Source organism: Triticum aestivum, chromosome 4B, assembly GCF_018294505.1.
Source record: "Triticum aestivum cultivar Chinese Spring chromosome 4B, IWGSC CS RefSeq v2.1, whole genome shotgun sequence".
Lineage (NCBI taxonomy): Eukaryota > Viridiplantae > Streptophyta > Magnoliopsida > Poales > Poaceae > Triticum > Triticum aestivum.
In genome coordinates, this window is record NC_057804.1 from 623,174,021 (window position 1) to 623,191,749 (window position 17,729).

Below are 17,729 nucleotides of genomic sequence, written 5' to 3' on the forward strand. Positions count from 1 at the left end.
AAAATTTCACAAGTTTTGGGAAAGTTTACACCTGACTAATTGACATGAGAAAAAAGAGGAGCTTGCATGATATAAGGAAATGTAATCAAATCCTAAAAACATTATCCAAACCAGTGTTGCAATACAATACATCTTATATTTTGGAATTTTTTTCAAAAATCTATACACCTTATATCAAGGAATGGAAGGAGTAGTACAGAGTACATGGAGAGAAAATTGTGGACTTGATTGCGGTTACTACGCCCTAATTAATTGAGCATTAAACCAAATGCGTCTAAAGTCTCTCTGGTGGTGGAAACGCATTGAGAGAAATGCATCATAATGAAGCGCACCCTGTAAACTGTGACGAAGGGAGGAGTAGTATGAAGGTTCAAAACCAAGTACGTGTATGGCCAGTCGGTCAACGCACCTCCTCTTGGCATATCACTGACATGTGGGACAGGAGTGTGAGCAAACCGATCTCAATTGATGGCAAAGAGCCAACCTGCCATTCCTTGAGAGAGACAAGGAGCGAGAACACACAGACGGGTTCGCATGGAGGCCAACATATATTCGAGCATGGTTGGTTGATCGATATCATTCATTACATGTTGGGCTGCCGTTCCGCCCTTCTCCGGAATAAACGTGTACTTTATCAGAGATAAAAAAATAAGAGTACAGACGCTCCACCATGCGGTTCTAGTAGTAGTACTACTCGTACTACTGCGCTTGGCTCTTCGCCTCTTCGTGAAGTCGAACAACGATGGTACTCCGCATGTTGGGTACTACAGTGTATGCCTCTGACAATCTGACACCGAATGGACTGATACATGTCCACCGAGGGTAGGTTGGATTAGTCAAAAGGCGTAAGCGAGCTTCACCTTGTCCTGCAAGCTTCTCCTCGTTCTGCGAGTTGACATGACACACCAAAAAGTAGTGCTAGTCCATACTCCCTCCTTTCCGGTTAATATGGCTTAATCTTTTTTGCAGGTAAATGAGGGAGCTTTATTCATATATAAGCATTCTTAGGACGATCAGCCAAGACACTGGTCACTAGGAAGCGAGGTACCCCGCAAAAAAAGAAGTAGGAAGCGAGGTCTTTCATCAAGCCAGCTCTCGGCCACATTCAAAGTGCAGCAAGCACGGTTCGCACGAAGATGCGCCGCAAGGTTTACTGACCTGTTTACATGCTGAATAACAAAAAAAAAGAAATATTACCGAGCGCTACTATTTATAACAGGATATGAGCCAGAATTAAGCGAGAATTGTGGCGAGTGTTCCATGCAATCAACTTCCATTATCACATGCAAGAACCCTCGAAGAGAACCAAATGTGTTGAAGATTGCTTTATCACATTTTAAAATTATAATAAGAGTGCAGGCGCTCCTCCATTTGGTTCCTAGTACTAGTATAGTATGTACCTTTATAGACTATATTAGTAGTACTAGTACTAGTAAACTTTGCGCTTGGCTGTTCGCCTATTCGGGAAGTCGAACAATAGTAGAAATAGTAGTATAGTGTATGCTTCTGGCAATCTGACACCAAATTAAATGTTGAACGTCCACCGCCTAAGCGAGGGAGATCTTGCATTAGTCAAAAGTTTCTCCTTGTCCTGCGAGCCACCGCACTCAAGTAATGCTAGTCCATACTGCCTCCTCTCCGGTTAATATGGATTAATTTCAAACGAGATAAATACACTGTCTGTCACTGTATATTTGTAAAAATACGGTCAGTGGACTTCATAATACGCTCATTGCGCTCAATATATATATTTTCTGGTGTTTATACGGTCACTAGCTCACCCTGACTAAGTATGTGTGTGTAGGTTGAGCACTTAGTGTGACCGTGTGTGTTCCGTCGTGTGCTCGGACATGCATGCATTAGGGCGTCATGCGCATTTTTGCGTCCATGTGTACGTGTGACTATTGCATACACGTAGGGGGAGTATGTGTAGGGGCCACTAAGGAGCAGTCAAATCACACAGTAAGTTAGTCGGGAGAAGAAACCATCATTTCACTCTTGAATGGCACATACGCCATATAAAATGGTTGATATGGAGAGAAAAAGAAAACCACTATATATACACTAGCAGGAGCCTAAGCTACAAGCCTGCTTGCTAAGGTTGCTCTCTTCACAAGCATAGAACGACGGGCCTGATCCCGCAGCTGGGGGAAGGGAACAATGTTCTGCGTAGACGCGGTCGACATCGGCGAGGGAGAAAACCCACAGTCGGTGCGTCAAAATCGGGGGTCACCGCAGCATGGGCCGATGCTGCGTCCCAACCGCCCTTCTAGCTACAGCCGGACGTCCCAGGTAGTCCATCTTCCTTTTGGAGCCGGCTTGCTCCACTGCCGTAGCTCCATCTCCATGTCGATCTTTCGACACTTCTACCAGATTCTACTTGTGATGAGTTTATGTCTCATGAACTAGTGCCAGTACTATTATTCTAATCACACTTCTTAAATATCTTTGCCATCAGGGATGCTCAGGTCGATTTTAGTGGAACTGCACAAAAGCATCGTATGATTCGAGGGTGCCAGCCGTCTTTCCTTCGACAGGTTCTACCTGGCCAGGGAATTAAATCATGTTTAGGGTTTAGGGTTTAAGTCGTAGTGACCCCATCAGTAGTTTTTCTTTCCTACATGCTCTCACAACTTTTTTCTTTAGTTGTGAAGTAAATATGGGCTATGATCTGTGAATCATTGAGATGCATCAGCATGCGTGTTAGTTTTCCTTTGTATTTGATGGACTGTTGTAATGGGGCAACCTTGGAATAGGAATGAAAATGGAGTGGAAAGTTTCCGTTTTTCCAGAGAAAAAATGGAAACGGGAAGAAACCAACGTTTCGTTTCGTTGGATCGCGCCATCGAGCAAAACCGATGTTTAAATCACGTCTGTCGTGTTCGTGTCTCACCCTCCTCCATGGCTCGACCCCACACGGTCGCTCGGCATGCCACTCACCGGAAACCAAGTACACGATAACTTTCCCGCCTGCTTGTCGATGGATCGTGCCATGGAGTACTACTAGCACTACTGGAAGAGATTGATGAGTTGGGGGAGGACAGCTAGCTGTAGCACGGACTCCCAAGAACTTTTTACATGCATGTTGTAGCCGGCTATTGCGACCTTTGAACGCGGAGCAGCCGCGTGCACCCGGAAGCGGCGCGGGCGACGCTCTCTCGGCCGGCGTGCCGCTTCAATGCCGGCGCCAGTGAGAGGTTGCGTCCGCTCTAGCCGGGCATGAATGCGGCACTTACCGTTTAGGGCGGGAAGCACGCGCGGGTGATGAAGAGGGTTTGGGTTGGTCAGGACCGGCCGTGGCAGCGGTCCGGACGTGCGCAAACAAGAGATGTTGTACGTTAATATTGCTGCGTATATAATTAACAACGTAAATAATGTGCCAGTTGTACAAATATGATTGGAGATGGAGATGGAAATGGAATTTTACGTAAACACAAATATGCATGTCTATGTCTATGTCTATGTGTGTGTGCGCATCGACTCTCGTGACCTGCAAGCGGGGGCGTGTTTTTGATCGAGTTTTCTTTCTTGGTACGTTAGAAAATCAGTTTGTCTAATTCACATCTAGATGTTATTTAAGGATATCACATTTAAGCTCCCACAAGTATATAATGTAGCAACAAGAAACAAAAAAAACTAGGACAAAAAAAATTGACCACAAACAGAGTGGACATCAACTTAGATGTGACATAACTATGTCACATCTAGATGTGTGCTAGACAGACCCTTAAAAAATTGTCCACCAGTTTTCGTTTCTTTTTTCCGGGAACGCGCGTATTCTATTTAAAACCACTGCTATGGAGAGATTTTTTTAATCCATTATAGCCTCTTGTTTGATAGAGTTTCTCGCGTCTCGCTCTCTCACCCTCTCCATATCAAAATAAGATGACAGTGTCCAGTCTATCTCTCTCCTCACCGGTGGTCACAGTTCTGGTTGAATCCCGTCCGCTGCGGGAGGTGAGGAGGTGCAGCGTTGACGTTGTCACCGTCGGCGATGGAGGGAGCCGATGCGCACCATCCTCTCGGAGCCGGCGCTGGCGCGGACAAAGATCCTCCGCGCCCTTGTTCGCTGCCGTCGTGTGGGAAGATCCCGCCCGCCCACCTAAACGACATCTCGCCCACCTGAGGTATAACTTCTTGTACTGGTCCAGCTCCCCAGGTCACTGCGTGCGGGTTTTCTTCTATGCGACTACTCCCCAGCTCCCCATGCATAGTAGCTAGGGTTCATAGGCTGGTCCAACATCACCTACTAGTATTATTATAGAGGAAATGCCAATCGAAAAGTTGTCCTGATTTATGCCTCGGTGGAGGTATACATGTTGTTTCGACAAAAAGTACATGGTGGTTGTGCGTTCATTGTCCATATGGTGGTAGTACTATCACTGGTTAAATGAAGAAATGCGTTTTTTCTCGGGTATCCTGGTTTAGTTCCCATCAAGATATAATTATGATGCTTCTATTTGTTGGTGTACTTTTCATTAACCCTTTTTTATATTTTTGGAAACAGCGATGTGTGTCTCCATACCCGGGCATGTCTTCCTCAATTTTACTGGAACTGCACAAAATTGGATGGCCATTGTTGTTCCGCATCACTGTCCTCTACCACGTGGTTCTTCCTTCCTCGAGCTTGATTACTAAGAAGAAACAGACCACAGTGAGGATTTGTCGAACTTCATAGGTGCCTCACCCAAACTTGCTGCCAAATGGATGATGCATCACCACGATGACCTATCGATGCTCATGGTTGCGCCTCATGGTTGCGTCGGCTGGTGAAGCTGATCGATTTTCAATGAAAAACAAGTTGTCTTCCATCAGTGCTCTTTGCTTTTTACGCACAAAGATGATATCCTTCGTCAGTTCACCTTGGTTGCGTTGGAGACGCAGTCGTCTTTCACATTGGTGCAATTTTATCACACAATTTGCTATGAACCAAATGTTTCCTCGAAGAAGGATCGACGTTGGTACTAAGAGCATAAGTTTTGTATTGATTTCTAAGCCTCTCACAACTTTGTCTCCAGCTCCCCTGTAATTTTATTTGTCCAACTATTAACTTTGATTTAAAAAATGGCGTGGACTAAAAACACGGATGGACGTAGTAGCCCTCCATTTTTATTTACTCCGCATATTAGATTTGACTGAAGTCAAACTTTGTAATACTCTAAAACCTTTCCGATAATTGAAATTAAAATTCTTTATTTGTACACACTCTCACACATTTCCGATAATTTGGCGCATGTGTGGTTGTTCACTTAAGGGAGGGTAGTGTACCACACGTGAAGGATAGGAAGTGCGACCAGGACGCGTGGGCGTGGATCGTTAGTTCATCGGAAGTAGTACTAGTTTTCTTCACTGTACATTAAATAAAGAGTTTCGTTTCGTACTGACACAATCTAAAACGATTGTTATGGATAGAATAAGAAAACCGCTCCACTATATATTAGTCGTATACACACGAGAGTACTATATGGATGCAACTTCATTGACTTAGTGCACCTGCCTTTGGGTTTATGATAGGTGGGCCCAAAATGTGGCTGGCTCACCTGTCATACAGCCAAAAGCAGATGGAGTGAAGGCACTAGAGCTCAGTCCGTACTACATTAGTATATATATAAGCGGGAGCCTCAGCACTTGTTCGCTAGGGTTTGCACTCTCCACACGCTCGCCGCAATACATATATGTTACACGCTGGAGGCTCAGCGTTCATTTGCTAGGGTTTGCTATATTCACAGTCTCTCACCCTCTCTTCACCAGATCTAAACAAGACTGCGGTGGCCTCTTGTCTCTCTCTCCCCCCTCATAGCTGGTGAAGGAGGCGTCCGTATCCCCTGTTCTCTTTCACCCAGCGCCTGTGCGGGAGGGCCACCGACCCCTTATTCCTCGCTGCCGTACGTAGTGTGGGCAGATCCGGCCTCCCGCCGCACACCTTGCCACATCCCGACGACCCAAAGGTATAAGTTTCTTTGAAACCGTCGTTGCTCTAGCTGCATGTGGATCTTTTTCAATCTGTAGTCGAATCGAGGTCTTGGTTCAAAGAGGAAAGAAAGATGCGGTGGGGTGGAGCATGAATCTAGGATGTGGTTCAATGAGGAAAGGAGGGAGGAAAAGTAGTATAGACTGGCTATCCATCCGCTTTGTTGGTCGAAAAGGGAAAAAGGGGGTAACCCAGTACACACATCTGTAAGGAACCGATCTCTTTGTTGAAAAGGGAAAGAAACTGGGGGGGGGGGTCGGGTAGTTTGTGCAGGACTAGATTTGCTGCCCTCACAGAGGAAAAAAGTTCAAAGAGAACAAATATGGGACCAATACAGATATGCCGCTTGGCTACATACTCTGCATCACCAATTTATACGTGTGGACGCACATGGTGCTAGCATGTCCCATACAGCTATTTTGATGTTGTTAATCTAAGAATGTTGTCGGAAAATTGAAGCAATGGCACTTTAAAAGTAAATTACATTTTTTTTAACGAATGTTGTTTCAAGAGAGTGTCTCTGTTAATATGTATCAATGCAACCGTTTTAGAAATGCTACTATCCTACTTTGTTTTCCATCCAAGATAAGTTAGATGCTTCTTTCTGTCACCGTTTGTTTCATCCTCCTTTATCGGCAAGTAATTGTTTCCTTTTTTGCCTATGTTAAAATAGGGGTATCGATTCAACTTGTTGCTATTGCGACATTTTGCTTCGCTACTCGAAACACTTATGTTTTAAGAGTGTTTTGTGCAGTTCAACATGAATGTCACACCGGTGACTTTGCTTAATTTTGGTGGAACTGCACAAAAGGAGATAGAGATTTGTTTCCAGTGTTCCTGTCGAGTTGTTTCAAATCTTGGTCTCAACCACATGATATCTATTCAACTTGTTGCTATTGCAACATTTTGCTTCGCTACACAAAACACTTTGCTTGATTTCAGTGCAACCGCACAAAAGGAGATTGGATTTACTATTCGTGTTAGCAGATTCGTATTTTATCCTGGTGTTCTCATGAAAGGACAGTACAGGCCTTCATCCACATGATTGTGCAGTGTGATTTGAGATGTTGTGCTACTTGTATTGGTACTATTTTAAATAAATGTTGAATTGAAGCTATTGTATTGCTGTCTTTTCCCATTAAGTAGTGAACAAAAATGGGACCAACCCAGACATGATGCTTGTTGCTTTGTTACAACAAACTCTGCATCACCCCCTTTATAAGTAGATGGAAGCACATATTGTTGTTGCGCCCACTCTCCCCTGGAACTGTTTATGCTTTTCGTTAATCTCATGCCGCTGGTAAAATTAAGCAATGCCACTCTCAGAATTAATTAACTATTGAATCTTAGTTCAAAACTGCAACACTTGTTAGGAATGGTACTATCCTGCTTTGTAGTTCTCTCTACATGTTTAACCAAGGTATTGTTAAGATAATGTCTCTTTAAAAATGAATCAGGTGCATTGTTTTAGGAATGGTACTTTTCTGCTTTGTCATTCTTTATACATGTTGAAACAAGGCATTGTTAAGATATTGTCTCAGTCAATATGAATGAATCACACTGATGGAGAATCGCTATTCTACTGCTTTGTTTCCCACTAAGAAAAGTCATCAACAGTTATTTCTCAGTAATTGTTTCCCTAATACCTATTGTTGCTTACAGGAATATCAAAATGAAAGCTTGGTTTTATTCCGACTTTGATTTTAGTTGAACTGCACAAAAGGAGCCAATGTGTCCAAGGCAAACTGCTGCGTTACTGGGTCCAGTTGGTCTTTCCACTTTGCAGAAAGAAGCAGTCACCGGTTGCGGTACATTACAGAAGGAATGACCGAGAAGCTTTACAGAGTATTATTAGACACCAGTGACATGACTAGTCTGCAGAGACCATTGGCAATTTAACAACACGTGGAGTGCCTTGGGCAAAAAGTGCCCAAACAAGTACAAGAAGCTACGACAGGACACGATCATAGGCATTACACATTTTGAATGGGAAAAGCTTGTCAAAGTTTAATCATTGATGTTAGCAAGAAGACGTTAGTTTATATATTGTGAAAGCACATGTGCTCCCTAGGTGGTTTTGGTAATTAATGTCAAGATATCTCTTGTTGGACTAACACTTTTATCTAGTATGTTTCAGATAAGTTCAACAATGGAGTGGCATGGACTAAAGGATGTGGGAACTCCTTCAAGATGATAAGGACAAAGGATTGGCTCAAGCTTCAAGCTCAAGACTCTTCATTTTACATTTTAGTGATCCAAGATCACATTGAGTCTATAGGAAAAGCCAATACTATCAAGGAGGGATGAGGTGTTGCTTAATGAGCCTCTTGCTTCAAGTGCTTAGTGATATGCTCCAAATACCCTCAACTACTTTCCCACTTCCACACATATGTCCTAAACCTAAAGTCAAACTTGGCCCCACTGATTCTTCCTATCCGGCGCCACCGAGTTTTGATGTCTTAGCCACTGCCACAAACCCTAGGCAAATCGGTCTCACCGAAAGGGATCTCGGTCTCACCGAGATGGGATTGTAATCTCTCTGTGTATGTCCATTATCAAAATCGGTCTCACCGAGTTTGAGTAATCGGTACTACCGAGATTACAATGCAAACTTTCTGGTTGACTCATTATCAAAATTGGTCCCACCGAGTTTGATAATCGGTCCAACCGAGTTTGCCTGACCAACTCTCTGGAAAGCGTATTACCAAAATCGGTCTCACCGAGTTTGTGTAATCGGTCTTACCGAGATTACGTTATGCCTTGACCCTAACCAAATCGGTCTCACCGAGTTGCATTTCGGTCCCACCGAAAACCCTAACGGTCACATTATTTGCTAAATCGGTCTGACTGAGTTTAACAATTCGGTCCCATCGAGTTTGGTAGATTGTGTGTAACGGTTAGATTTAGTGTGGAGGCTATATATACCCCTCCACCTCCTCTTCATTCGTGGAGAGAGCCATCAGACTGAACCTACACTTCCAGCATCCTATTTCTGAGAGAGAACTACCTACTCATGTGTTGAGGCCAAGATATTCCATTCCTACCATATGAATCTTGATCTCTAGCCTTCCCCAAGTTGCTTTCCACTCAAACCCTCTTTCCACCAGATCCAAATCCTATGAGAGAGAGTTGAGTGTTGGGGATACTATCATTTGAAGCACAAGAGCAAGGAGTTCATCATCAATGCACCATTTGTTACTTCTTGGAGAGTGGTGTCTCCTAGATTGGCTAGGTGTCACTTGGGAGCCTCCGACAAGATTGTGGAGTTGAACCAAGGAGTTTGTAAGGGAAAGGAGATCGCCTACTTCGTGAAGATCTACCGCTAGTGAGGCAAGTCCTTCGTGGGCGACGGCCATGGTGGGATAGACAAGGTTGCTTCTTCGTGGACCCTTCGTGGGTGGAGCCCTCCATGGACTCGCGCAACCGTTACCCTTCGTGGGTTGAAGTCTCCATCAACGTGGATGTACGATAGCACCACCTATCGGAACCACGCCAAAAACATCCGTGTCTCCAATTGCGTTTGAATCCTCCAAACCCTTCCCTTTACATTCTTGCAAGTTGCATGCTTTACTTTCCGCTGCTCATAAACTCCTTGCATGCTTGCTTGCTATATGTTGTGAATGTTAAACTTGTGCCTAAACTCCACTCAAACTTTAAAGAAACTTAAAAACTGCAACTTTGGCTCTTAGTGTCTAATCACCCCCCCCCTCTAGACACCTCTTCTCAAGGTCCTACATATTGGAATTGGAAAACCTTGTCAAAATTTGCTCATTGATGTTAGCCAGAAGACATGCATTTGATATTTTTGAGTGGGACGCCCTTGCTGTGAGCAGCGTCGAGTGTTTTTTTCCTATTCTTGTGTTCAGTTTAGAAGTAAATAGTTACTCTGCTGAGATATTCCTGTGTTAGGAGTTTGTTCTAAATATTGTCTATGTAATGCCAGGCCTTGTGTTTGATTGCAAAGTTGAGCTTGGAATATTGTGGCATGCGGCATCACAAGCTGTTCACCGTGCCTCCTGAGAATAATGCTTCATATTGTTTTGCATGTCGATCTAATGCCAGTGATTTGCTTGTTAAGAAGATCATCCTCTTCTGTTGTTTCCGTGCGTAGGAAGTTCATCGTCTGATGTTTCATTCATAGCCTATACGACATGTCGGGTAGGTTAGACGTGAAACCATATGATATTCCGACTAACTCATGATATTAGGCCATGATTGGATCGTCGTTTTCCAACCAAAACCGCTTGTAAAACTGACGCTTGTAAATTAAAGCAGATGGTCTCGGCGAAGGCGCTTGGTTGGTCGATTTCGACTAGTAAAATATCAGAAGTACTTCACACATGATAAAAACGCTGAATGACACTCGGGCAATTGCTAATCTAGCCGTTAGCTGTTGTTTCAGCCTTGCCCATGGATGGCATGATACGCACGTCGTGCATGTATCGTCTGGTAATGTCGTCCATATAGCAGTGCTCGTAAAATATACACTAGTCTCTCAAATTACACGCGTAACCCGCCGGTTTTACTTACAGACCTCGGGCCTTCCAATGACGAGTAATCTACACTTGTATGTTAATACATGTCTGAAATAAACCAGAGCTCCCAAGCGCGGCCTTACCGTTTCATTCCGTCTCAGTTTCTCGAGGGTGCTCATAGGTGTCCGATGATCCTGGCTTCCTGAATGAGCAGCGGGCGCTGTATCAGACCTTCGTAGGTCCCGTGAGGCCCTCTCCGTTGTCCTTCAAGTTGTTGCGCTCACCGTGGCGCCGAGCATTGTTAACAGGGTCAACGAACATGAGGATTCAGGAGATGACTTTATTTTGATTGGATGACACTAGGGACCCACTAGGGCCATAGCCGTACGTACGCAAGTGCCTCCTTATTATATACAACTATATTTTTTTTGCTTTCTCTTGGTTTCCTGACATCACGCTCCCACACCATTGTCAACCTATGTAGTCAATATAAACGAGAGAATTGCACAAGGTGCGGCCGACAGCTGGGACCAAGCAGCTCGAGCAGTATTTGTGTTTTTGAGGCGTGAGCACTGCAGAGTTTTTCTTGGCGATGATTTTGTTGTTGTTCAAAGGAGAGCAGGGTATTAACTGGGCGGGCTGTGGCCCGTCTAGCCCAGCCAGATATCTAGCCCAGATACTACCTTTTCCAAGATGAAAATGGCTAGCCCAGCTATACGTCTTTTTGAGGAATACCAAGGCAAGGTCAACTTGTTATTCTCCGCCCCGCTAGGCTGCAAATCTTTCCTAGGAGGGATGCATTAGGCTTAACAGGAAAATGGGCTTTAAAATAATAAATGGGATGTAATTATAAAAAATGGGCAGTAACTATTAAAAAATGCACCAAACACGAAATTAGTTTATAAAATATTATTTATGGATTTTGAAAATCTTAAATTTTCATTGTTGCGCGCGCAATGTTTCGTTGTATTTTTACGTAATACAAATTTATATTTAATCTAACTAGAAATTTCGGGATAAAAATATTTCGGATCCCATCAAAATGCGGGAAATTTTATTGAATTCTTTCTTCAACGGTTGGTTGAAATTATTAATCGTTGTCCTATCTTGAAAATGGGATGTACTTTTAAGAAACTGTAAATGGGTTGTTGTAAATTCCATTAGAATTAAAAAATGGGCTGTACATTCTTACAAAACGCAAATGGGCTATAAGTTCTCTGCCACACACTTATGGGCCTACTAAGTGATGCCTCCCCTAAAAAAATAAGTTGACGCATATGCAAGGCTTTGTCAACTTACCATAGTCCACGCATGGTTCTAGCAGCAGTGGCCGTTGGATGTCTATCCAATGGATGTCGTGCTTCTTCTTCAATCTCGGATATTCTTAGCTTCGACCGCCCAAAAAAGATTCCTCCCCCTGACATCTGGGGTGCATCGTTTCGGAGGCTGACCTGTGGGCCTACTAAGTTGGAGCGTACGAAGGGCTTTGTCAACTCAGTCAATATAAATGATTCTAGCTTCAGTGACCGTACGATGTCCATCCAACGGCCGTAGTGCTTCTTCAACCTTTGGTCTTCTTGGTCCAGCTGCCCAAAGCAGCGCCGGTCATGCCGCCTGCTCCTGCCTCCCGTGGCCGGCTGTGCTACCGCGGAGGCCTCACCGCCCCCATACTACTCCCACTGCTGGCCAGGCCATCCCTCCACTCACCCACATCCCCTGTTATTCTGCGGTGACAGTAGCCTCACATCGCAGCCGAACCAGTGAACCCTCGTACTCCTCTCCACGCGGGCTTCCACTGCCGCGTCTTCTCCGGCTGCGCATCGTCCCCTTCCTAGGCGTCGCCGTCGTCCATCGCCCTGGTGCTCTTGGCACGGCGTGGTCAACATGGTCAACGACCGACTTCCATCAGAAGAGTACTGTACGTGGAGAGGCTGACAGCTGGGTCCAGGGCGGCCGCAAGGAAGTGCCTCCTTATTACACGCAAAATAATTATTCCTCCACCTGACAGCAGTGACCCAGCAGACGGGCCACCTTATTTCACGAAAAAAAAACGTTTCCCCCCTGACTGCTGGAACACACCGGACGGGCCACCGTATTTCGTGAAAAAAATGTTCCCCCCGCTGTCAGCTCGGACCCACCGGGAGTGCCTCTTTATTACGCACAAAAAAGTGAATACTCCCCCTGCTAGCTGGGACTCACCTTGGTGGGAAGCTAACTTGTGGGCCTACTAAGTTGACGGGGATGGAGGGCTTTGTCAACTTAGTCAATATGAACGATTCTAGCTCCAGTGACCGTACGATGTCCATCCAACGGCCGTAGTGCTTCTTCAACCTCTGGTCTTCTTGCTCCAGCCGGCCAAAGCAGCACCGGTCGTGCCGCCTGCTCCTGCCTCCCGTGGTCGGCTGTGCTACCGCGGAGGCCTCACTGCCCCCTACTATTCCCACCTTAGGCCAGGCCCTGCGGTGACGGCAGCCTCACACCACAGCCGAACGAGTGAATACTCATACTTCTCTCCGCGTGGGCATCCACTGCCGCGTCTTCATCGGCTCCGCGTTGTCCTCTTCCCAGGCCTCGCCGTCCACCGCCCTGGTGCTCTCTGCGCGGCGTGGTCAACGTGGTCAAGGAACGACTTCCACCGGACGTGGACTGTACATCGAGAGGCTCACAGCTGGGTCCACGGCCGCAGCAAGGAAGTGCCTCCTTATTACGCGGAAAATAATGATTCCTCCACCTGACAGCAGGGACCCACCGGACAGGCCATCGTATTTCGCGAAAAAAAAGTTTCCCTCTTGACTGCTGGGACCCACCAGCTACACCTTTGCATGCAAGGAAGTGCGTCCGGGCAAAACAAAAAAATCAATTCGCCCCCCTGACTGCCGAGACCCACCAGCTACATCTTCACACGTAAGGAAGTGCATCCGGGCAAAAAAAACGAGTCGCCCCCTGACTGCTGGGACCCACCAGCTACATCTTCGCAGGCAAGGAAGTGCCTAACAGTCGGGACCCACCTGATCAAAGCGAACGTAGCGTTGTCATTCTGGTCGCGAACGTGTACGTACATACTAGTCAATGTAGAGGCGCGCATGTGTCGTAGTAGAGGCGCGCACGTGTCGATGTAGAGGCGTGCACGTAGCATGTACAAGTACGTACAACGGCGAGGGTGCAAGAAAGAAAATACGGCCACGTACGTACATACGGGCAGGGTCTCGAATGCCTACTCGTGCATACGTACATGGCTGGGTTGGAACGGAGAAACAGTGTTGTCATCGTGTTCATGGGGAGCCAGCCGACTGGGTCGGAACGGAATGCGTGGTCGTGTTCATCGGGAGGGATTGGACGGAACAGGCGATGGAAACGAGGCCTGGCATACCGCATAACGGAGGAAATGGACCTCCTACGTTCGGAACGGGGTCTTGTTGATCGGGAGGGGTGTGGCGTACTGCAAAACGGAGGAAACAAACCTCCTACGGTCAAAACGGGGGTCATGTTGATCGGGAGGGGTGTGGCGTACCGCAAAATGGACAAAACAGACCTCTTACGGTCGAAACGGGGGTCCTGTTGATCGGGAGGGGTGTGTCGTACCGCAAAACGGACGAAACGGGCCTCCTACGGTCGAAACGGGGGTCTTGTTGATCGGGAGGGGTGTGGCGTACCGCAAAACGAACGAAACAGACTTGTGTTGGAGCGCTACGGTCGAAACGGGGGTCCTGTTCATCGGGAGGGTGTGGCGTACCACAAAACGGGACTCCACGAGATATTGTTCATCTCCACCGTCGACCTCCTCCAGCCTCCACGGGCTACCGTCGACCTCCTCCAGCCTCCACAGGCTCCTGTTCATCCAGCCTCCACCGCGCACTACTCCACCGGCTACTGTTCAACCAGCCCTCCACCATCTACTGTTCATCCAGCCCTCCACACCACGGGGTCCTATTCAACCACCCCTCCACGGCCACCCCTCCACCGTCTACTGTTCATCCAGCCCTCCACACCACGGGGTCCTGTTCATCCAGAGGCAACGCCACTGCTCACTGTTCATCGAACACCCCCCCCCCCCCCACAACGCTCACCGTTCATCCAATCGATCGGCTTCAGTTAGCAGTAGTAGCGAAGGAATCGCTCCATCGGGTTCAGTTAACAGCCATCGATTGATCGCTCGGGTTCGGTAACGCGTAGCCTGCTATGCAATTGCTCGGGTTCAGTTAGAGCCCAACGCCTCGCTCGGGTTCAGTTAGAGCCAATGCCTCGCACGTATACGAGAGAAATGCGCATTGCTCGGCCCCCAACCTCCCACCGTAACCATAACTCCCCGAAATTTTCCTCCCCCTCGCATCTACCACAGTTTTTCTGTCATGGACAGCCCAAAGAATGTCATGCAGCTGCGTCTCCGGCCCACCCAGGATGAAAAGCCCATTTTCTGTCATGATTTTTTGTCATAGAAGTAGGAGCCCACCATATCTATGATGATACCGGGTTTTCTCACAATTATTGTCATAGAAGTGTCATATGTATGACAGGAAAAAAATTTGTTCGGCCCAAAATGTCACGGATGTGTCTTTTTTTGGTAGTGAGCCTCCTCCTCCTGGACATGGCCATCGTCCGCATCGAGCGACGGGTGCGGGCTCTTCTGCGCGGCCACTCCAGCCACCTGGCTGCCCTCCCTGCTCCTCGCGTGGCGCTCGTCATGGGTGACAGGACGGTCGGGCGCGTGCGAGCGGGCGGAGGAGTGAGAGGGAGGAGGCAAGAGGTGGGTGGAGGTGGCTCGAGTCGAGGGGGAGGTGGGTCGAGACGGATCTGGGGAGCGCGAGGAGGCTGCTCGAGATGGATCTGGGGAGCGCGAGGTGGGTGGAGTCTGTTCTGGGGAGCGCATGGGTGAAGGACCGGCGATGGGGAAAAGGGAGCGGCAACGGTGGGGAGAAGGGAGCGGCGGTGATGCGAAGAAGGGAGCGGCAGCAGAGTACGAGAGATGAGCTAGGGTTTCATGGGTGGAAGAGGGTGAGAGGGATGAGAGGGGCACGGGGTGATTCGGGAGGGGGATGAGAGCGACGAGGGCTACCGAGGGCTACCGTTGGATCCAGAGCATCCGACAGTGCTTAATCCATGATCCGCATGATATGTTTTTGGACCAATCAGAATGCAGTATCTCTTGGATGATGTTATGACCATTCAAATTGGTAGTGATTGATTAAAAATAAGATGCTAAATCATGTCAGCTTTTTTACGGCCTAGGAAATTTATAAAAATAAATAGAAGAGAAAAACCTTAGCATTGCGTCACCAAGTGTGACCTACGTTTCAGTAAAAATAACAAACTTTCAATAATACAAATATCTTAATAAGGTATTATCCGAAATGACTGTTTTTAAGACAAACATTTTTCGAGAGCCCAAAATGAGTTTTTTTGAACGACATACAATATATTTGTTGAAAAATTGGATCAAATCAATTTTCTAAAATAGTAGGCCATGTTTAATGCACAGCTGACCAAATGGTTGGGTGTCAAAAGTTTCAATCCACCTCTCGTGAAAAATACAAATTTACGCCGATTCAGCTGAAACCGGGTCAAATTTGAACTACAACTGCCTCATAGTTTGCTCTTTATTTTTTTCCAAAAATCATTTTTAGGTAGACAAGTATCTATTTAATCAAAGAAAACCCTAAAGTTTTCTAAGATTCAACATGTAGCTAGGAACGGTCATCACCCGTCGTTTTGACCACATTTTGAAACGGGCATAAAACATTCAAAAAAATAAAAAAAAATTGAAAACCTTCGCATTGTGTCATTATATGTGACCAAGTTCCCATAAAAATAATAAACTTGTAATACGGTAATTATTTTTAAAAAGTGTTCCTAGAAATGAGCTATCATGTGTGAAGATTCAAGGCTTTCATGCCAAATGATCAATCTTATGGCCACATTCATGACATAGTTTGTTCAAATGATCTCATATCGTGCACAAGGGTGCATCTTGGAATAGCAAACAATGTTGCCTAAGGAAGTTTTCATTTTCTTTGGACGGAAAATTCATTTTCCATTTTTCGAGTGCCTAAAATAAGTTTTTTTTGTGAAGGACCTACCATATATTTGTTGCAAAATTGGACCAAATCATTTTTATAAAATACTAGGCCATATTTAATGCACAATTGACCAAATGGTTGGGTGTCAAAAGTTTTGACCCACCTCTGGTGAAAAAGAAAAAAAATCTGATTCAGTAGGATGCGGGTCAAATTTGAACTGTAGCTGCCTCATAGTTTGCTCTTTATTTTTCCAAAAATCATTCTAGGTACATAAGTATCTATTTAATCAGAGAAAACCCAAAAAATTCCAACATTCAATAACTAGCTACGAACCGTCATGCCCGCTGTTTTGAACGCATTTTGAAACGGGCATAAAAAATTCAAAAAAAATTAGAAAATTAGAAAACCTTCGCATTGTGTCATTATATGTGACCAAGTTACCATAAAAAATAATAAACTTGTAATACGGTAATTATTTTTAGAAAGTGTTCCCATAAATGAGCTATCATGTGTGAAGATTCATGGCTTTCAAGACAAATGATCAATCTTATGGCCACATTCATGACATAGTTTGTTCAAATGATCTCATATCGTGCAAAAGGGTGCATCTTGGAGTGGCAAACAATGTTGCCTAAGGAAGTTTTCATTTTCTTTGGACGGAAAATTCATTTTCCATTTTTCGAGTGCCCAAAATGAGGTTTTTTGTGAAGGACCTACCATATATTTGTTGCAAAACTAGACCAAATCATTTTTTATAAAATACTAGGCCATATTTAATGCACAATTGACCAAATGGTTGGGTGTCAAAAGTTTTGACCCACCTCTTGTGAAAAAGACAATTTTTTGCCGATTTAGTAGGAAGGGATCAAATTTGAACTGCAGCGGCCTCATAGTTTGCTCTTTATTTTTTCCAAAAATCATTTCTAGGTACATAAGTATCTATTTAATCAGAGAAACACCAAAAAAATTCCAAGATTCAACCACTAGTTAGAAACGGTCATTCCCGCTGTTTTGACCGTATTTTGAAACGGGCATAAAAAATTCAAAAAAATCATAAAATTGGAAAACCTTTGCATTGTGTCATTATATGTGACCAAGTTACCATAAAAAATAATAAACTTGTAATACGGTAATTATTTTAAAAAAGTGTTCCCAAAAATGAGCTATCATGTGTGAAGATTCATGGCTTTCAAGTCAAATGATCAATCTTATGGCCACATTCATGACATAGTTTGTTCAAATGATCTCATATCATGCACAAGGGTGAAT